The sequence below is a fragment of the Tursiops truncatus genome, chromosome 18, assembly GCF_011762595.2.
Source record: "Tursiops truncatus isolate mTurTru1 chromosome 18, mTurTru1.mat.Y, whole genome shotgun sequence".
Classification (NCBI taxonomy): domain Eukaryota; kingdom Metazoa; phylum Chordata; class Mammalia; order Artiodactyla; family Delphinidae; genus Tursiops; species Tursiops truncatus.
In genome coordinates this window covers 71,990,770-72,013,946 of record NC_047051.1, presented here as the reverse complement: position 1 = coordinate 72,013,946, position 23,177 = coordinate 71,990,770, and the positions used below count along the sequence as shown (strand labels likewise).

The window sequence follows — 23,177 nt, the reverse complement described above, 5'->3', positions numbered from 1 at the left end:
ATGGAGGACAGTAGGGCCAGAGCAGTTTGCCTTGGTACACATTGGAGCTGGTGGCTGAGCCCCACTCTCTGTAAGAGCAGGAGCCTCCTGTTAAAGTAATAACTCCTGCCCTCCCAGTTGTGCTTCTGTTCGTGAGACTCATCTAAGTTTGATGATATGGTTATAATGACGGCTGCCTGGTGTCTCCATTGTAAAGATACATTTTTGGGGCAAATAATAGGTGATATAAGTTGTGGCTTTGTGAATGTCCTTTAATCCCAAGAACTTTCATCCAGTGGTTTTTAGCACCTAATGGTTTGTCGTTGCCAAAACAAGACATTATTGTGGCTTGCAAAATGGTATTATTTCTAATTTTGTCATATCCTTCATATTTATTAGCTGGCATCCTTCTGTAAAAATTTCCTTTCTATTTAAAAAATATATTTTTTATGTTTTTAAGTTATATACTTAACGCATTTAAATATTTTAAAAATCTGGAAAATTTTAAAGAAATATACTAATTTCTATGAATATAATGTTTTGATAAATATAGACAAAATGCATATTACATGAACTCATAAAAGTCTTTTCAATTTATAAAAATATATATGTATATTTGTTTCCTTTCAAGTAGGTTTTGTTAAAAGTAGAAAGAAGTAAAATCTCCTGTGCCTTGAGTTTCAGCTTTCTGGTCATGCTAAGAAATGCACGGCTACAGAAATGAATTCTTCATTCATTCAGCCAACGTTTCTTGAGGAGCTGCTATCATCAAGGTGTGATGTTAGCTATAAATTATGTTTTTACCTCCACTTATGAAATAGGAATTTCTTAAATGCATTTTTTTACTTTCTGCATATAATGATACAAATGAACTTACTTACAAAACAGAAACAGACTCACAGATTTAGAGAACGAACTTATGGTTCCAGTGGGGAAGGGTGAGGGGAGGGATAGATTGGAAGTTTGGGATTGACATGTACACACTGCTATATTTAAAATAGATAACCAAGAAGGACCTACTGTATAGCACAGGGAACTCTGCTCAGTATTCTGTAATAACCTAAATGGGAAAAGAATTTGGAAAAGGATAGATCCTTGTATATGTATAACTGAATCACATTGCTGTACACCTGAAACTGACACAACATTATTAATCAACAATACTCCAATGTAAGATAAAAATTTTTTAAAGTACATTTATAATATTATATGTACATACATATATGTATACACATATATGATTTAGATATATGATTATATATACATATTATATAATATGTATATATGATTTCCTCAATAATTCATATGGGCCGATGGTCAATAAACACACAATTCTCCTGGTCACAACTGACCATGTCAAGTTTATTTATTACAATACATATTTTATTAATAGAATTTAAATAAAGTCTTAACATCAAAAACTCAGAAACTCTCATGGAGATCCAGATGATTAAATACAATACATAATATGCCTAAAAGGCTGCTTTTGTTCTTGCTGTTGTTGAGGACTGACCATTTCCGTGGAAAACTTTCTTATCATAAAAGCTCAAAATGTAATTTTAACTAACAAAATGTAAAGGTAGTTGTCCCCATTCTGCAGTCTAGTACCTTCTTTCCATTAGACTCACATGGCAGAAGCTTCTTGAAAGGCCACTCTAAATATAGAAAAGTACATCATCTGCTATTCAGTTATCTTGTTAACTTGCTTGTGCTTAGCATTTGAGTAGCTCTTGAATGAATTACAATAATTTACATAGCCTAATCTAATAAAGGGTATTTATAGCGTGTGTAACAATGAAGATATATTCTTTGAGGACTTTTACAGATATATAAACACTTGTTTAGTAAAATTCGCATTAAATGTAGCAGATGGAGAAAGCCCAGATTCTGGAGTGAGAGACACATGGCCTTAATTTTCACTCCACAATTTATTAACTCTATGATTTGGTCATGTTGCTGAATTTCTCTGAACATTGGTTTTCTCATCCATAAAGAGGAGGTGGTAATGCATAACAAATATTTTGACAGGCTGTTAAAATCTGGAGATGATGTGTGTAAAGAGCCTGACACATAGTAGGTGTATGAGTCAGGTTTCTCCAGAGAAGTAGAATCAGTAAGGTGTGTGGGGCTGGCAGGTCTGAATGCTGTAGGGCAGGCAACAGGCTGGAGAGCCAGGAAGACTTGGTGTCACAGCTGAAGTCTGAAGGCATATGGAGGCAGAATTCCCTCTTCCTTGGGGGATGTCAGTCTTTTTCTCTTGGTCCTCAGATGGTGGGATGAGGCCCATCTATGTTGTGGAAGGTAATCTGCTTTATCAGAGTCTACTGATTTAGATGTCGTCTCATCTTAAAAAAACACCTTCATAGCAGTATCTGGACTGGTACGTTCGATCGGCTTTCTGGGGATGGTGCTTTAGCCAAAATGACACCTAAAATAAACCGTCACAATAGGTGTTCATTGAAAGGTACCTACACTTGTTAAAACACCATAGAATTCTATATATAAGACCTGAGGTCTCTCTCTGGAGAACCTCAGCCCCCTGGCCACTCTCCACTTCTTCCTGGCCGTTGCTTGGATAGTGGCTCCTATTGGCTCCTCTTACTTTCTGTCTCGCTCTTGTTTCCTTGATGTTTCCATGTGAATAGCACGGTTTAGGCCAAGGGTGCTGCTGGCTCTCAGTGTCCCAATGCCACTGCACCAATAAGGCAAGTGATACCTGATCCCATACACAAGATGGGAAGACACCTCTTCTCCATTCTTTGTGTTCTACTTTACCACCTGTGCCCTAAAATAGCACTTTTCATCTGCCAGAGACCCATAAAAACCTATCACAAAAATAGCCACTTCAACTCCTAATTTGGCCTTGCTCTCAGTTGGTGCCCAAAACAGTCCCTGAAAGAAAGGACAGTGATTGCTGGCCCAATCACGTCCATTACTGCTGTATCTCCCAGGTGCATCAAACTCCTTTCTCTGTTTTCAAACAATCCTCCCCTCTTCCAACAAAGACCAAGTCAACACAGGGCATCATTCTTCCTCTGAATCCATCAGGACATGCAAATTGCTTTAGAGATGAACGGTCCCAGTTTCCCCCAACCAAATTCAAGTTGAGCTCAGTTGATGCACTCTTAAAAATAATTATTTTATTTTACAAATGCCCTGTAAACTGAGAGTTAAGTACTGGCATTATAATTCACTTGAAAGATGATTTTGAGGTGCAAAGCAAATAGGCCTGAATATCTATACCCTTTAATTACAGAATACACATTTTCTCCAAACATTATCTCCTCCCACTCAGGAAAACAGCTGAGTATCTTTGTTTTCCCCCCATCAGATGTTTTTATTATCATGTTCAAGGCTTTTGATTAAGTTGGCATTGTAGGAAACCCTTTTCTATTTTCTTTCATGTTTTTCTTGACAAGTCTGAATCAGTAATTCTGGCTGGTATTACAGGCTCATGTTTTTGGGTACATTCGTTTATCGTGGAATGAGTCACTTTGCTGTTTTTGTTTCCATATTATTCTGAAAGGCACCCACAGAAACATTACAAGAATGCAGAGTCGCAGCAGATACATTCTTATGCTGGGTCTGCACTTTGTCTCCACAGTTAATCTAGCCGACACAGCATCATCTTTGAACAATAGAAGGTAATGGCCAGGGATAAAATCATGGGCTTGGAGAAAACCACATTTGCCACCCTGAATGTTCACCCCACGTTTAATCTGAAGACAGATATTCTAAAGAAGTTATTTTTTATGGCGTCTGTCCTGGGCTCCCAATAGTGAAATTTTTTTACCTGGTATTTCTTTGTTTTTTATTTGCTTTTACTATTTCCTTAATTTTAAATTCTAAGCCCCTGGGTGTTTTGTTTATAAAAAGAAGTCTCAATTTTCCACTTTCTTTATGCTTTCTTAACCATTTTCACTTTTGCTAAGAGGAAAGGAGAATATATACAATATTTTTGCATGAAAGGAGACTCTTTTATGGCATTATATCAAAAATATAAAACGAAAATTAATTATCAGTATACCAAATGTAAATTGATGAATGAGATTTATTCACCTGAATATATTTGTATAAGTAAACTCATGGGAAGCAGAAATTAGATGTCATTTCTGACTCAGGTTCCTTGATTTAAATGGTAACAGAGGATCTGTTATCTGGAAAGGCTACAGGTTTTCATAGGGAAATGCAGGAGCCATTCCAAATGCTTAAGGCAGCAGCACAATTCTTTTAAATCACATTTTTCTTGGAAACCTACATATAAACAAAAGCATAAAAAGGGAGTTCTCTTATTCAAAGAGTGGGAAGAGGGTAGTGTGTGTCAGATCTCACCTCATTAGCCTCCTTCCAAATTCTGAGATACCACAGGCCCCCGGCACTGGCTCCCACCCAGGAGTTCAGATTGAAAACCCTGCACTAGAAGCATCCTGGCATTTAAATCATGAATGCAAACGTGTAGAGAAAATGATACAGCCATTTATCTCTCCCCTGTTACCTACGCAAAGTCCTGGAGGGTGGTCTCTAAATCAATTCCTTCAGGTCTTTGGAAGGGTCTCTGTACAGATTCTCCTGTGAGTGCCTTCTAGCCAGTGCCTGGAGGTGAGCTGGCTGTGGTAAAATACTGACTTGAGCTTGCTAGTACCATGTGCTCATATTCCCAAGATAGTCTCCATGCTGGGAGGGAGGACAGATTTTCCTCTCTTTGTCTGCATTTAAAAAAAAGTGTCAATGATCAAGTCTAGATTCATTCCAACTTCAGTTATTTCCTGACACTTCGTGGATACTCAAACACTTAATAACAGCATTGAGGACCCTTCCCTCAAAATTGTTGACGTTTGCCTTATAAGGGTGGTAGAAGTGAGAGTGTATATTTTTAATTCTGAAGGAAGTCTTTATGTATCCATAGGAAATACCGTGCTTTATCCTATTTTCTCACTCTGTATGTATTTGAGTAAAGACCACTTAAAAGTTTCCTCACATCAATAGAGATCACTGAACTAGAGATTGCTTGTTGAAAAATTTATGGGCATAATGTATCTTCAAAAGAGTGATATGTTTTTTATTTTTGTGGCATAACATAAATGGATTCATAGAAATAGATCTGTCTGCTAATGAACCACAATGATTAAAAATTTAAGAAATGTTGAGTTTCTCCTCGCTGGAAGTCTGTAATGACCTACTGGCCATGGGTCACTGATATCAATGAGGAGATTGCCATTCAAGGTCCCTGCCAAATTAATGATTGTATGGAAAACCTGGCTTACTTATCAGAAAGGGTACAAAGCAATAGACTTACTTACTGGGAGTCAAAATTTTGATAATTTTTTGTATAGTATTTTGTTGTAAATTTGGTACATTAACCCTTATTATTGGAGCTGACAAATTAAATTGAAGTCTGTATTATGGAATGTCATGAACTAAAAACTTGCATCTGTATCAAACAATTGCAAAAAAGTAGAGTGCCAAAATTTGATGATCTCATGTAAAATTGAAATGCTACAGATGAATCCTCATGGTGATTTAAGTTTTGTCACACACACACAGACATATACACGGAACAAAACTTTCTTCCACGATATTAAAAAAAAAACTTGGTTTGGAAAAATCTAAGTATTTGGCACTGATTTAAATGTACAGATTTCCCAGTGTACTTTATGTTTAGTACCTTAGCATAATATTGATTTTAATAGATGCTCCATTTCTTACTGATGTAAATATATTTAAGCGATAATACATCTATTTAGAATCAATTTTCATTAATGAGGCTGAGGCACCCTCTGTCTAGATTCTCCCAATTTTGGGTAAGTCACTTTGGTAGCTGCATTAGCTCTTCTAGGCCACTTGAGGACCTACTTAGTGAATTAAGTGGTACCCCTAATAAAAGAAATCATGTGACTTCCAATGAAACTAATTTATAACTGAGAACTGTGAAACCATTTAAACCAGAATTAGTGTTTTTGAACGGATTAGCATAGAACTCATAGTTTAAAATCTTCCAATAGCATGCAACTTTTGTATTTTCTAATTTTGTTACATTTTAATTTGAATATTTATCCCAAAATATTTTTGAACCTAGTCATTTGATTCTTTAAAAAAGATTAGACTAAAATATGCAGAAGTCGCTTTAGCCATACATTTTTAAACTGGAATCATAATTAGTCAGAAGGGGAAAATCATTTTAGTGGAAAATAAAATTAAAAAAAGCTAAACATTAACTGCTGAAGTTTCTTTTTGCCCTTTGCAAATTCTTTCTACATGATATCATTTGCTATGTATTTTTGAGTGCATATTTCCAAAGAAATTACTTTTTGGCTTAATGTAAAATTCTAGGCAATTAGATGCAAAAGTGTAGTAAAGCAACATGAAAATTGCCAATTTAAACACAGGGAAGCAAAACAGTCCAGGAGTTAAAGTTCTGACAGTTATGTTAACTACACACTTGGCACTGCCCACTAGGTAGGCAGACACACAGGGCTATTTTCACGGTCACGGAGGAACTCTAAGTGAAACAGTGTTGAACTTACCTTTGGTAGAAAAACAACATAATTTCCAGGTAATTTTCAGACTGTCCACACCTGAAATATTTTGCGAAAATGATGAAAAAATGTAAATGTCCCCAGGATAAATAGATCTAAGATAAATAGTCCATGAGGCTGCATTTAGGCGTTCTTAGGCAGGCAGACATGGAAGTGACATTTGATGATAGCCATTTCAAGGCTAGAGAAGGTTACTTCTTTACAAAAGAAATATGTAAATTATTAACAAAAGAACTTTAACATATATACAAGTTGATACATTACTTAACAAACCAAACTGTCCACATAGGTTACTTCTTGCAGCAAAGTACTGTAACCGCCCAGCAAAGCCTAGAAGAAGCTGAAATATGGGTACACCTGACAATGTGATATTTTCCTAATCAAATATCCTAATGTTTGTTTTTGACTTTCAAACACTGAGTTGCAGTATAGGCACAAATAACCAGACAGACCCGAGTTCCAATTCTGGCCTGCAGTTGGGTACTGTAAGGCAAGTCGTTTCTGATCCTCAGTTTCCTCATCTATAAATTTAAAATAATCCTACATTATCATGTTCTAGTGAAGAGTAAAGAGGGTAACGTAGAAAGAATTATGCACGCAAAGGGCCTGACAGGAAATACAACAAACTGCAAAGTGAAATGGTGATTATCATCATGATTTTTATTATAGCCAATAGGTTGCCGGAGATTTTTAGAAGATGATGTTCTGAGATTTCTACTTAAGAATATGCATACGGTTACCAAGAGCTAGACATTCGAGATTGTGTAACATGCTCTGGAAATAAAGTCCATGGAAAACTTTCCTACTCCACTGTTATTATTTAGTTTTCTCTTCTTGCATAGATATTAACTGTCCTGTTCCCAGCTTTCTCTCTCAAGTTTATTTAAAAAAAAAAAAAAACTATTACGAGTATTTACTGTGTACGTGACACTCAGTGGAGGATAAAGTAGTGAAGAAGTAAACATAATCCCTGACCAGTGGGGTTTATAATATAATGGATGTAATGGTGGCCATTCTTGGCTTTTGTGTTTGTTTGTTTCCTCCACCTAAGGGAGGGTGAAGGGCATGTGTGAAATATAAAAAAATATATTCTTTCTTTTTCTGCTAATTATAATAAAATGTTAGAAGTATGGGAGTGGTAGAACAGAAAATAGAGGAATTATAAGAAAACTCAGAAAGATATCCAAGTCCAAACCAAACTATCCAAATTTATAACACAGACCAAGAAAATAATCAGAAGAATAGAATTCATGCTCATTTCTATTGCCCTATCAAATCAACCACTTTTATTCTCCATGCTCCTTCTGTCTTTAACATGCCTAACTGGGTATCTTGGGCTGGCTTGGTTGGAGCACAGATGTTATTAGTGCAGATCATTTCTATCCCTCTTTCCTCCACACACCACCTGTAAATCTACTTCTATTTATTTGTATATTTGTAAGTTTTTGTGTTGTGACAGGAAAAGAATGGGAAGGGTTTAGGGTAGAAAAATTTGAAGGGATTACTAGGCAGAAACTGAAGGGAAGTTGATATTACATGGTGGTAGTTCCCAAGTCATAAAAATTCAAATTTTTGCCTTGAGTGACTTATTGGACCACAGGACAGAAGTTAAGGCCAAAAGCCCTGAAAAGCTGGAGACTCTAGTAGAAGACCTTACCCAAATTAAGCAGAAAACTTAGGGATTTCCCCTCTGGTAAGTCTGAATCAGAAGTGAAAGTCAAGTCTGGAATAAGAATCGAAGGCTTCACATTTTTCAAATCAGTTTCTAAGCATGATGTGCAGCACACAGTATAAGTTGGCCAAGTACAGGTAGAAAATTCTCTGTGAATGGGAACCAACAAGAACAGCCCACAAAGTCTATGAATATTGGGAAGTATCAGACGCAGCCTAGAAAACAACACTATTTACTATATTTAAAGGGGAAAAGATAAGTGCATGCAAGGAAACAGGTAACCATATAGGTGATCTGAAATATTTGAAAGAAATCAAAGGGAAATTCTATAAATGAAATATAGATAACTGAGACAAAAAGTCAATAAATAAAATCAACACTACATTAGAAATAGTTGAAGATAGAATTAAGTGAGTGAGAAGAGGTCAGAAGAAGTTATGTAGAATAAAGCAGAGAAATAAGGAGTCATGGAAGACAGTGCGACATTATGACATAAGTTAGATCAAAGTCCTTGAAGGAGGAGAGAATGAGTTGAGATAATATTTGAAGAAATAATGATTGGGAATTTCCAGAACTGTTGAAAGACACCAATACTCAAGTTCAAGAATTTCAACAAATTTCAGATCTATAAATGTGAAGAAATTTAGATATGGACATATCAGGGTGAAAATGCAGACTATCAAAACCAAGTGAAAAAATTTTAATGTAACCAGAAAAAAAAAGATTGAAAGAAATTAATCTGAAAGGAGAAACATTTCGTCAGTAATTGATTTCTCAACAACAGCAATATAAGCTAAAAGTGGAATGGTATCTTCATGGGCTGGATAAAATAACTGCAAACCTTAGAATTTTATACTAAGTGGAAATTTCTTTCAAGCATCAGAACAAACACTAGACACTATCAACAGAAAAATACTAAAATAATGTGCTATCAGCAGACCCCATTAAAAGTAATTTTATATTATGAACTTTAACCAAAAGGAAAGTTAACCCTAATGGAAGGTCAAGATGGAAGAAAAAGAACAAAAAGTTAAGGTAAATATGCAGATTAATCTAAATAAGCTTTCCTTGTAAAATCACATGTATTCCCTTATGGAGTAAGTAAATATGAACAAAATGTAGAGTTAAAATATTCTCCACCACAGCATATTTTTCAAGTAAGGGATAGAAATAAGAGAAAAGGGTTGTATCGCCATTATATAATTCAGGAGGTGTATAAAGATACCACTTCACTGTGTACTTAGATAAATTAGGTATATGTGATAACATTTCTAAACAAAGAATAGAAATATAGCATGTAATTCCTGAAAAGGTTGTGAACCTATTCTTGAGTGAGACAATATTATTCAACCAGAGAAGCAGGACCGGTGGAAGAAGGTCATGTCAGGGGCCGCTGGAATCCCAGGGGCATGAGCTTGAAATCCACGTTTGGGAAAAGGAGGAGGGGGAGAGAAAAGGGGCAGAGAGAGTAATTGCAGGCCCAGCTGTTAACTGGAGTCTCTGATCTTCAGGGAGGACTTGTTCTTTCTTCTTAAAGAGAAGACCAAATCAGGCCAGGAAGGATAATATTCCATTTGATCAACACAAGATCAACTGATTTGGGATTTCAGTCCTATGTGTACATCCCTTCACAGCAGCACCTAGAGTAGCATTTGGTGGCGAGGCTTGGGCCTGCTACAGAATAACTGCCTTGCTTCTTCCCCTGATCCTCCCCAAGACAGTCTCCCTGGGAGAATCTCCACCCTGGCTAAAACGCACAAGAAGCAGAACCCTGGAAACCGTGGTTCAGCTGAATGAATTTGGCATATAACAAATGCATCATAACATCCATTTTAAGAAATTATAAATTAAGAACAAAATAAACCAAAAGACGAAGAAAGAAGAAATAATAGATATAAAAGCAAAATTTAATGAAATCGAAAAAAGAAAATAAGAAGGTCAATAGAACCAAAAATTGGTTCTTCGAAAAGACAGAGAAAATTGGCCAAAGAAGGGTGAGTTAGAATAAAGAGAGAGGAGTGAGAGACACACAAATATTTGTAAAGAATTGAATCCTAAATGTTACACACTCTAAAAAGAGAATAGGGAATTTTATAAAACTTCTATGCCAAAAAACTTGAAAATTTAGATTAAACTGATGAATTCCTAAATATATCTTACTTGAATCATGTTGGAAAATGGTGTAGTGGTGTCAACTCAAAAAATTGAATCAGTAGTCAAATATCTTCTGTGGAAAATAAGAATCTCCTTATGGTTTCTAGGAATGCTTACACCAAATATTATATATATATATGTATATATATATATATATTTTTCAGTTTCACACACTAATAAATACAGAATTTACAGAACTCATCTCACTCATGAGGCTATCGTAACCTGATTCCAACTTACAAAACATTAGAAGAAAGGAAAACTATACACCAATACTGGTTACAACCATGTACACAAAATTATAAAGCAAAATTAGTAAATCAAATCAGGCATGCATCATAAAAAGGACTGTACATCTAATCAACTTTGGTTTATCCCAGGAAGGCAATGTAGGTTTAAATTATAAATTTGGTCTTGTATTTCATTCATGTTAATATATTAATGATGAAAATTATACATACAGAAATATGATAAAATTCACTATCCACTTATGATTTTTTAGAAGTCATTTAGCAAAGAAGAAATAGATCATTTCTATTCTGTAGATAAAGAATATCTACCAAAAATCTACCACAAGCATCATAACTGTAAAATAGTGAAAGCTTTCTTTGAGTTCAAAAAAAGGATGTCTGCTTTTCTCATTCATATTCAATATGATAATGTGCTAGCTAGTAGTCCAAGGTAGGAAAAAGAAAATATAAAATGTATGAAGTATGGGAAGTAACAAAGTGCATAATTGTGCCGGTAGAAAATGCAAATGGATCTATATCTTTTTTTAAAAAATAAAGATTTCACAAAGCAGTTATGAGAAAAAAAGTGAAATAAGTCAAAAAAGATGGTGGAAAATACAGAGAGTAGTAAGAATGAAGTAGCCTTACTAGCTATTACTGCATTTTATAAGGCTACCAACAGTAAAACAACGAACTTCAAGAGCATGCATACATGAAAAATGAAGCGCTCCATATATAAAATCCAGATATGTACTTAAATGCACAGAGCAATTTGTTAAAAGCTAAATGTGGCCTTTCATAAAGTAGGAAAATGATTAACAAATGGTAAGAGAAATACTGTTTAGCCTCTGAAAAATAAAATGAACTTTAATTTCTACTTTCTACCTTATATCTAATATGTCCCCCAAACATCAAAGTATCGATGAAAACAAAAGTACTAGAGGAAAGCATGGGAGTTACTGGTTTTGTTTGTTTGTTTTGTTTTTAATGATCACATAGTAAGGAAGACCATTTTGGGTATAAGACACAAAAATCATAAAAGACTGATATATACTTGACTACTGAAAATTTTTAAAAGCTGTAGTGAAAAAAATTAAAAATCTAAAAACAAAATGACAAACTGGGAAAGATTGAGACATGAATTAAAACACATGGCTTATTTCCTTAATACTTTAATATATTAAAGAGATTCTAAAAATTTAGTGAAAACAAACAAACAACACAGTTCACTAGAATCATAGGCAAAGGTTATGAACAAAAAGTTTCCAGAGAGAAGTCTTTCAGATAAGTAAAAGGGTGCTCAAGCTTTCTCATGTCAAGAGAAGTGAGAAAGTCAAGGCAACAGTAGTTCACTGATGGGCAAAAACTGAAGCCTTTAGTGAGTGGTACACCCTGCCCCAAGGCTGTGAGAGAATAGACCCTTTCCCATGGGTGTAAATATCCATAATCTCTCTGCAGGACTATTGGATAATATCCATCAAAACTTGATAGGAATAACTTTTCTACCTCCTGATTCTATTTAGTATGAAGTCTACTGATACACCCCCTATGGATAAAATTAGACATGAGCAAGAATAATTACTGTGGCTTTATTTGTAATACTAAGAGAATAGAAATAACTTCATGTAAATATAGATGATTGGATAATAATTATGGGATACCGGTTTAATGAAATATTAGGCATTCCTGAAAAAGGATAATGCGGTTCTTACATATCCATATGGAGTTACCTTTCAGATAATTTTCTGCATACATTGCCATTTGTGTGGGAAAATGTATGTGTACACATGCACACACAGACATATGTGTAGAATCTTCTGATTATCTCTGGAGAGATGTTCAGGAAAAGGATTGTCCATATGGAGGGAAACCAGGTGCTTGGGAATAGCCAGGGCAGGGAAAATTGATATTTTTTCTATCCCTTGCACCTTTTAAATCTTACCTCATATGTATTAATATTCACAAAATAAATATATCTTTTAAAAGTTGATGTGATACTGTTTTTTTAGTCAAAAAACATAGTTAAAATAAAAATACCTCCATAGTTATAAACTGCACACAGTAGAGAATATTGCTAGGAAGTATACCCATTTTATAGGTGATTATATTAAAGTTCTAGAGCTTAATTACCTTCTCCAGGCCATCCAAATATTGACAAAGTTTAAATTTAAATTCATATCGCTCTACGAAATCCAGGCTCTTCTGTTATTTCGTACCCCCATATTCTACTTTTTAAAAATTCTGTACATTTGCAGCTTTATGAAATGTGGCAATAGCAAAATTCAACAGAAAAGAATTGGAGTTAATTGTTTTAATAAAATTTGACATGAATCCCCCAATCTAAATACAGTGTCTGGTATGTGGCATAGGCTCAGTATATATTTGTTAAACGAATAAGTAAATGAATAAAAGAATGAATGAGTTAGAGAATGAATGGTGCGTGTTGCCTTTGAAGGTTCTTGGTGTGGTGTGTGATATGGAATACTCTTGAGAACTGTTTTTATCTAGTTGAACTGAGGCATTCTATGACACAAGTATTTTTTCAGATTAACTGAAATTTGATACTGTATTTATTTTATGTAAATTCCCCAAATGAAAGGAAATCTTTTTCTCTCCCTGTCCATGTAAATTAGTAGGATACATCTATCTCAAATTATAGAGTAATATTTAAATGTATTTGTCGGTCTATTTATAGATACAGACACCAAGGTACAAGATAAATTATTTGAGCTTTTTATCCAGATCTTCTTATTGAAATTGTCAATGATTTTTACTGTGAAGGTGTGGCAATATGACATTACCTCCAGAGAGCTCCAGAGCAGCAAAAGCATTCACAGATCCGAATGCATCTCCAAGTGCCAAGAATATAGCTGATACATATGGGAATTGTTCCAAAAGACCCATATGGCAATGTGAGTTGAACATCTTTTACAGCAGCAATTCCATTCTAGCCCAAGTTCTTTCCCTTAAATAGCACCTCTTTTATTTCCTGTAGTCAAAACTGGCTGTACAATCTCCACTCTTGCCAAAGTCTGTGTCTGGGATGTGCATCTCCAGGAACCAAAGCACTAAACCTTTCTTTTCACTAGCCTGCTCTGCCAAAATCCATCTTGACACACCTTAAATTTCATTAGATCAAAGGCTGAAAATTATGTGCCATCAGAAGTAGAAAGATAAAATGTTTATCTACCGCATTAGGGGTGTGCTATGTTTTTAAAGCACTTGAAGTTTGAGTGAAATATTATTACATGTCTCTCCAGTGCAGCAGGGCTTACTTCCGTGGCGTAGTTGATGGGTGTATTGTAATAGGCTGGTGGCAAATTCGAAGTGGCATATTCAGTGTGTGTTTAGGATGTTTATACGTTCCCTGATTCTTGTGGTCCTCAGTCTAATTGGAAATAAGGTTTACGTGGTGAGAACAGTGGGGCAGTGACACGCAATACTATATGAGCGAGTCCTGCCTCTGGCACACCATTGCTTTTAATGGATTGCTACATATTTGGAAAGTTTTATAATTTCTCCTTAAAAAATAACCCCATAAAAGTCAGGAAGAATATTTTTCCTCCTAATGGAGTTTGCATGCCAGGTTGACTTGGCTGCTGTGTCTGTAGGTGGGCTGGGGTAAAGGCCAGGGGGATTGAAAGAATTTTCTGAAATATGTTTCTTTTTTTAGGACTATTACCTTAAGTAAGGCACTGTGTTTCAAATCGGTAAACAGGTTTCAAATTGGTAAACAGTTAACACTGTCATCAAACATGTTTTGTTAAAAGGTCTGATGGAATTCTCTAAAATCCATAAATCTGAATAATCCACTACCCACTCAATGTGCATTGAGATAACAAAATTAACAATTTGTCCTGTTGCCAAAATTGCATTTTTCTCGTGAAGCTTAACTATTATATGCCCTTGGTGTTTTTGCAACCTTAATTTTTTTTTGGATTATTATGTAGATTTAAAAACTTGTTAACCTTTGGGAATATTTTATATGTGTGTGTGCTACTTAGAAAATACATTTTAAACACAATAATCATATAATATTTTATATTGCATGGTTTCATAGTAGGTAACTAAAAACCATTTTTCTTTAAATAATTAGACTAAGTTTCAGGAGGTACGAAGTTATCCTGGCATGAAATTCTCTGCAAAATTCACTTGAAAATAATTTTCATTATCTTACACTCTGAGTAGAGAAAATTGAAATTAGTTTGTTTTATCATTGGTTTCTAAGAACATACATGACTTTACCTAGAATTTCTTAGGAGGATAAACGTATTCTCAAAGTTGTTTTTGGAAGCACATATTTAATGGAATAATCCATTTTTCATTCAATCATTTATAAATTCAATATCTAACTTGGAAGATAATAATAAAAAACTTATCTGTTCATTTATTAAAAAAATACAGTTAATCTCCAATATACGTTGTCTTGTATTATGCATAGAGGATTAAAACAATATTGATGGCTCAGATTCATTTAATACAGATAGTGTTGAGATCCTATTCCATGAAGTTTGTTAGGTTGTTTAAAAGAAGTAAGGCCCATACATAATAGAATATGTCAAACTCAAAAAAAAGAAGACACCACCGCCATATAGTTATTGAGCCCCTTTAGTATGATGCTTTATATGTTACACTGTGAAGAATGCTAACTATTTTTAAGATGCTTGCAGTCATGTGATGACAAGAGACGTCCAATGACATAATCTCCACACCACATGGTGGTGAGTGCTCTGGGGCATGTGGCTAAACTGTTTCAGGGACATGAGAGACACCTACACAGAGAAGCTAGAAAAAGCATCAAGGAAGATAGAACTTTCAAATGTAGGTCTTGAGATTCTTTCTAAGCAAAGAACTAGCTTGAGCCAAGGCACAGAAGTCTATTAGAGTTCGACATATTTTGATAAATGGGGAAGGGAGGAAATTTGGTGTGGTTGGAGTCTTAAATTTTATGGGAGAGAATGGCCAAGGATGAGCCCAGAGGTGATGGTTGGTGGCAGACCTTGAAGGTTTTCCATCCATATGCCGAGAAATCTAGGCTTTACTTTTGGGCCTGAGGGGGGGTGGGGACAGCCAAAGTTATTGAAGTGACAGATTCCATTTTGGTTTAGAAAGATCTTCTGCTGATTGAGAAAGAGTAGATTGCAATGGGGAGAGGCAGGAAGACTTCCAATTTCAGTGGTCCTTGTGGAAGGTGACTTGTGATTGTGGAATTGGGGAAAAGAGGCAAGAGAGCTTGGGCAGGATTTGCTGGCCAGCTGGACATCAGTGATGATACATGGAAAAGAACCAAGGAGTAACAACCTGGGCAGTGATATCATTAGCCAAAATTGGGGGTGTCATTTTTATAGAATGGATTCAAATAATATTGACCAGGTGAAACTTGAGTGAAAGAGCTGTGATTTCAGAAAACTAAGATTTTTAAATTCCAAGTATAAAAGTTGAAAGTCATTTTAACTGTGGTTTTTCCCACAGAAACTGGTTTAAACAGTTAAAAAAACAAAACTAAACTAAAACAACCACAACACTGCATTTTGAAACTCTTTATCTCACTGTTGGCTCAATTTAAATGATTTATCCAGCATATATTCATACTGCCTTTGATAAATCCCCAGTTAGTTTTTTTGGGACAGCACAGCAAGGGGTTGTCATGCCTGAAGGGACAAGGGGTTGTCATGCCTGAAGGGACAAAGGGTTGGACAGAGATGAAAACTGGGGACAATGAGAGTGTAGGTCAGAAACTGCTGAGTGGGCAGGGGCTCTGCCTGAGATCAGAGGGGTGGGAGGGTGGGGAGGGCCGCCAAGGCTGTTGCCAGGCTGCCACTGGGTGTGAAGAGCCAAAGGCATAGTCCAGAGGGGCCATTTGAGTGGCCTAGGGAAATACCAGCAAGCTAACTGGGAGCTAATAACTGTATCCTTGTAAATCTGTGTCTGCTATCATAGGAACAGCTTTAAACACTCCCAGCTGATGCTGGGTGGGAGCTGGTGTCTTCCTGTGAAAAGTGCTCCACCTGAAACTATCTTACTGCAGGATACTGTGCTAGTTCGCTCCCATTGCCTGGTAAGTTTTGGACTTATCTTGCCAAGGGTGTGATCCCAAAATAGGGTGGAATGATATGAAGTGGTGGGTGGTGCTTCTGGCACCTACAGAGTTGGCCTCCTGAAAATCTCCCTGTTATTTGGACTGCAGAAATGTGAAGGGGCCATTCATCTGGTGAAGTACAGCTGCAGGGCAGACGTGGACCCTCACCCAGGGCCTTCAGGGAAGCGAGTTCTGGCTTTTATCCTGGGCACAGAAGAAACTGTATAGCAGTGCAGAACTATGGGTAGCTTTTTCTTTAAGCCTATCTGTACTTCTAATTTCTTTGCGTATTAAGAGTGAGAGCTACTTTTCCTACTAAGCTAGGTCTTACTTTACCATTTTTATTTTTATTTATTTATTTTTTTTTTATTTTTATTTTTTTTTTGCGGTACGTGGGCCTCTCAGGCTCCGGAGCACAGGCTCCGGACACACAGGCTCAGCGGCCATGGCTCACGGGCCCAGCCGCTCTGTGGCACGTGGGATCCTCCTGGACCAGGGCATGAACCCGTGTCCCCTGCATCGACAGGCGGACTCTCAACCACTGCACCACCAGGGAAGCCCACTTTACCATTTTTAAATGTGTTAAACTATTTGTGGGTCTCCCCTGAACGATCACCAGGTTTTCCATGTGCCCCTGACGTTATGGAGATGGTCTTTTAGAAACATTCCGTCTGTGATATCAACCCAATTAAAAAGCAAAAACAAACAACTAGACCAGACTTTTCAAACCCTGAAACACCAAAAGTTCTCCTTGATCTTTTAGTGAATATGAGTTATTTAAGTTAAAAAGTATTTATTTGCTGTTAAATAAATTTTTTGCCAAATAATCTGACTCCATGATGCAGTGTAGTTATAATCCTGTGTAGTTAACCTTGTTTTTCTCTGGAGTCCCGTTCTTTGATTTTATGAGTTCTAAGATGTTAATTTCATTTATTTTTTTGATATCTTTCAGTTTGCCTGAGTCCAGGCAAAATGATCCACAAAAATCATAGTCAAGGGATTCTGAAGAGCCGTTTAGGAGACCCCAATTCCCGGTATGGGCTGGCCTAGAGCTGCTAGTGAAGTGAATGGTCTTTAAAGGCTTTTACAGAAAGTTCAGTCTATGACTCACACTAGTATTGAGAAACTTCCTTGAAAGTCACTCCCTGAGACTGAAGTGTATCTTCCACTGTCACTGCTGTGGAAACTCACACCTTTTTTTCTCTCCAATTGGCCATTCTTTGGCATGGTACTTCAGTTTCTGAGTCTACAAGGACTTAGCATACAATACTATATTGTTATTTACACGTTCTTATTTCATTATGTCTTTCTACTAGGATTATTTTCTTGATTTGTGATTAACTCATCCAAAGCGATTCACGAGTCTTTTTAACCACATTGTTACATGTTTTAATTTGAATGTGGTGTTTCTGTATCAGAAGCGGGGAAAGGGCTGACATTTAAAGAACAGAGTTTGAGTCCATTTCTCACCTGGCAAGCCAGTATGTTTAACAAACTAACCCCCGAACACAGTGGTTTTAAAACAACCACCATCTTACCATATTTCTTAATTTTGTGGGTCAGGAATCGGGCAGAACTCAGCTGGGTGCCTCTTCTGTTTTATGTGTCTTCGTGGAGGCCACTTAAGAGACATACAGGTGGTGGATAGGCTTGTCTGGAGTGTGTACAAGATGGTTTTGCTCATGTATCTGGCCCTTGGCAGGGATGCTAGAAGGCTGAGCTCATCTGGAACTGGTACCCACCGCACCTACCTGTGGCCTCCCTAGCATGGCAGTCTCAGGCTGATGGTACTTCTGCAGGACACCCAGTGAGGGTTTTCTAAGACAACAGGTGCAAAAGTGCTGCTTATGACTAGTCCTGCCAGGGCCAGAGAGTTACTTCTGGTGGATCCCATTGGATAAACATGTCACGAAGGTCAGTTAGATTCACTTCTCACTGGGAGGACTAGTAAAGAATCTGTGCTAGCTCTAGTTTAACATACCTGGGTAATTTTTGCCTGGTATGATTTTTTTTTTCATAATCTCATTTTCATGATTTTTCTTCAATGAGAGTAAAATAGTGCCAGCCTCATTGAGTTCTTATGAGGATTGAATAAGCTTCATGAAATTACTTCTTGAATTGTTATTTGCATTCCTTATTAATTTGTTCTTATTGGAATCAATTTTGTTTCTGGTCCCATTTTTAATTATTCATTATTCTGAATTTGGATCTCATCCTCAAGTTGGCACCATTTTACCTCTTGTGGATACTTGTATTATGTCCCCAATTTAATAGCATCCTTTTTGATGCTGTCTTCACTGAGTGTGATTTATATGATCCCCTGGTGGGTCTTAGAGTTCTAATTATGTCTGCCCACAAGTTAGATTTCTTTCTCCACCTATCCTTAAAAATATGTCATCTCTATTACACAGGGAGTGGTTGATGGCTTTGAACATACTCTTTTCTCTGGAAGAAGCTCTCTTTCAGATATCAAGTGTCTCTCGCTGTTTACTCAGATCTTTTCTCAAAAATCTTAGCTGAGAGGTCTTTCTTGAGCACCTTGTCCTGAACAGCACTGGCCCTCATGCCCTATTGGGTTACTGTCTATACTTTTATCCTGTATTATCCTTTTTTTTTTTCAAATCACTTTCACCACCTGACATAATGTGAATGTGTTTACTTACTGTATGTCTTCACCAACTGAATGGAAATTCCATGACAGCAAAAATGTGTTTCTTCAGCTCTGAATCCCCAGGACACAAAACAGAGTCTGGCACAAAGTAAGTGTTCAATAACCAAAATAGATAAATGATTGAAAAAGCTTTGGGGGAGGAAGATCACACACAAGAAGCTAATACAATTACTAAAAAATCCTTTTATGTAGGCCAATAGGTATCAAATTACTGCTTGTGAAATTTTATTTCATTGGCTATGATGCATTTCCGAAATAAATTTAGATGTGTCTATATAAATAGAACTGAACTGCAGATTGTAATCAAGATGCTTTTCTTGCTCATTTTCTCTTATTTTGACTCTTTATCATATTAGGCAGCCCTACTCCCACCCCAGAGGTTAAATGCTTGGTTTGGGATGTGACCTCACCCATACCCACAGAACAGTTGGTTCAGTGGTCAGTTGCACATCTGGCCCGTGATGTCCGTGGTCGAGTGAATGTTGTGGGAAAATCCCATGTTTGGATAATGATACCACAGAAGGCAGCGTCTTCAGAGTGGTCTGGCTGGCAAGACCCAACTCTGGAGTGACCCCAGTTGGATTGGCCGGACTGACTGCCAGGTGGAGCTGTCAGTCCCCTCTGAGCAGGGAACTGGGGTGGAGAAACGTTTGTCTGACCAGTTTTACCACCTTAATGTGGGTTTGAGTCTTCTGTTTGCATGTAAACTAAAGAAAACGGGAAAAAACCATGTAGAACCAGTGCATCTCATCAAGACATGTTAGTGGTTGGTTGTCTTTAGTCATCACATCAACACTTCACCTTCTGCATTTTCACATTTTTGTTGTCTCGTAGACAGAGGCCCCTCAGCCATAATGAAAAGTCATGATAATTAACCACATGTTCTTCATTATGCCCGGGGCTTTGAACGTGTCTCCCCACAGCTAGTAGACATTTCAGCCACATGTAGGATAAGAAACTACAGGATTTCAGAATCTTTTCTTTTAAGGAAAATGAGCAGCAGAATTTTAAAGCAGAAGCATGAAATGCGAGTGATTGCAAGTCTCACTGAAGTGGCAAATAACACGCTTCATGTTGAGTATCTGATATTTGCTTTCTGGTGCGCTTTTGATCTCAGAACACCTAGCAGGGCTGGGGTGGATGGAGTTTTGCTGACTTGTTGCATCAGTGCTAAAGATGAAAGAAAACAGTCTCCGCATTCACCCTGGTGTTGATTGTCCTATAAATAGGAAACTAGTCAGTTAACCTTGCCTGTTGTCATACCGAGAGCTTTATTAAAAATAAGCAGTGCGTGCCAGGGTAGCTGAATGTGGGATTTCTGCTTAGATGCCCACAACTCTTTCAAATACTTCATTAAAATGTGCACGAGGACTCCTTCAGTGCTGTGAGCAAAAATATTGTTATGGAAACTGAGGTCTGTTATCATAGCTTCGGTGATTTGCAGTGATTATTTAATAAATGAGTTTATGTTTGAAAATATCCAATGTGATAATACGAATTTACAGCCTGCATCCTATTTCTTTTATTTTGACACATATGGAGGATGCTGTTTTGTTTTGACACCCAGAAGAGATGCTCTTTTTGTTAAAAATCGCTGAACAGTAATGAGCTTCTAGTTAACGATCTTACCAGATTTCCCTAACATAAGGAAATCTGATACTGATGAATCTATAGCATTCTACAATAAGTAATCTTAGATGTGTGCATCATTTCCAAGGGGGTTTTTAATTGGCCTTACCAGGACTTGTCAGAAGATTTGCTGTGTAGGTCTTGTCTGGATACAAAGTACATCCTGCAAGCCAGAGCAGGATGCAGACCATAGTGTGAGGAGGGAATGATACTCTGTCACCTACATGACACCCTCTTCAGCTTGAGAAGCAGAGCCCTTAGCAGTGGTAGCTTGTGCATGGGAACAAGCTACCGTTCCTCTCTCAGCGTGAGTGGAACTAGTCTTCCTCCTAAGAGGGCACAAGGGTGAACAAGAAATTTGAAGAGCAAGTGGTGTCCTGAAAAGGGCGCTGGGCTGGAATCTGGAAGTCAGGCCAGCTTGCAAATGGGTGCTGCTGGGAGTGTCCGTTCAGGTCTCCAGGAGCCCCTTTTCCAGGAGCAAAATCAAAGGGCTGTTCAGAAATGCTGGAAAGACCCTTCCCGCGTCAAAGTGCGTGTGACTCTATGGATACGGTTTTATAATTTCATTTTACTGCTGTAAAGGAAACACCTGTGTCTATGCTGCTGGGTAGAGAGGGCACATCCTTTCCCTTCCTCATCATAATCCGTTATCTGTGAAACAGCAAATAAACCCATTCAAAGCTCTGCAATGGAAAGTTGTTACCCAGGGTTGCCTAATCATTCCTTCTCTTTAACAGGACAGAAACATCATATCCTGTTAGAAAAACAGAGAAGTGTATCTCCTATAGTCAGACTACTAGGATTTAAAATTTAGCTCCAGTATTTATGTGCTGCAAAACCTCATGCAAGTTAATAACTTTTTCCGTGCTTCAGTTTTCTCACCTGTAAAGGGGATAATGATAGTATTTACCTTTTAGGATTATGGGCATTGAGGAAAGAATCCCCTATGAGGAATATAGGAAGGAATCAATAAAATATCCGTTATTCTTTTGATTTTCTTGAACAAATTAGAAACTGAAACTAAATTAATAAGAATGAACATTCTGAGGTGCCTGGGGGTTTATCACAATGGTTAGTCAATCTTACCAGATAGGAGATAAAACAGTTTATTAGTGACTGTGTTAGTCAGCTCAGGCTGCCATAACAGAACACCACAGAAAGGATGGCTTAAACAACAGAAATTTATTTTCTCACAATTCTAGATGCTGGAAATTTCAAGATCAAAGTGTCTTCAGGGCTGGTTGCTGTTGTGGCCTCTCTCCTCGGCTTGTAGAGTCACCTTCTCAGTAAGTCCTCACATGGCCTTTCCTCTCGTTACTGAACTCAGGTCTGGCTGCTCGCTGCTTGAAAGCCAATACTCAAGAGACAAGTGTTGGTAGAAAGGAAAGTTTGCTTTATTCCAGAGGCTGGCTATCGGCGGAGAAGGCAGACTCGTGTCCGAAGGCCAGCTCCCCACCGCTGATCTGTCAGTGGTCAAGAGCTTTTAAAGCGGAGTTTCAGGGGTGTATAGGCAGAGGAAAGGGGCTCCATGCAGAAACAGCACAGTCAGCTCTGACTCTCATCTTGACATTGGTCATCAGTGGTCTGATCAGCATCACCTTGCTTGTTTTAAGTACAGTTAATCTTCAGTTCCAGGGTCAGTTTGTTCCCATTTCCTTGAGGCCAGTTCTCAGAATTGTGGCAGTTTATGTCATGGCTACAGCCTGGTCATTGTATAGTTAACATCTTCCACCTGGTGTGGGTTTCAGTGTCTGTAGACAGCTCACAGGATATGGCTCAGAATATTATCTGCAGCCCTTGAGGAGGAGCTAAAGATCATTAACTTTGTTTAATGACTAAAGTATTAATATTTGGTCTTGTTTGACTGCTTTCCTCTGCATTTTCTCACTTCTCTGATTAAATTTATTCTTTGACTAAAGTTTTTCTATGGACAAAAAAGAGGTGGAAGACATGGGGGTGGCGTCTCCTGGGAGGGCCCATAGGGTCCTGCTCTGTTTCACTCTGTGCATGTGGGTAGGAAGGAGGGATCTCCAGTGTCTCTTCCTCTTCTTATAAGGACATCAGTCTTATAAGATTAAGTCCCCATTCTTGAAATCTAAGTCAACTTTAATTACCTTTCTAAAGACTATTTCCAAATACAGTCACACTGGGGGTTAGGGCTTCAGTATATGAATTTGGGGGAGGGGGGAGCACAATTTAGTCCATAACAGTAACATTTCAATAGATA

The 23,177-nt window shown here is 37.3% G+C and overlaps 1 long non-coding RNA gene across 1 annotated transcript; it reads left to right on the top strand.

Moving 5' to 3' along the window:
- The first annotated feature begins 617 nt into the window (after nt 1–617).
- Nucleotides 618–22,236, top strand: LOC141277002 (uncharacterized). Its single transcript, XR_012327512.1, has 5 exons — nt 618–752; nt 3,506–3,623; nt 13,353–13,483; nt 16,512–16,629; nt 22,153–22,236. It is a non-coding gene; the product is annotated as an uncharacterized lncRNA (long non-coding RNA).
- Nucleotides 22,237–23,177: the final 941 nt, after the last annotated feature.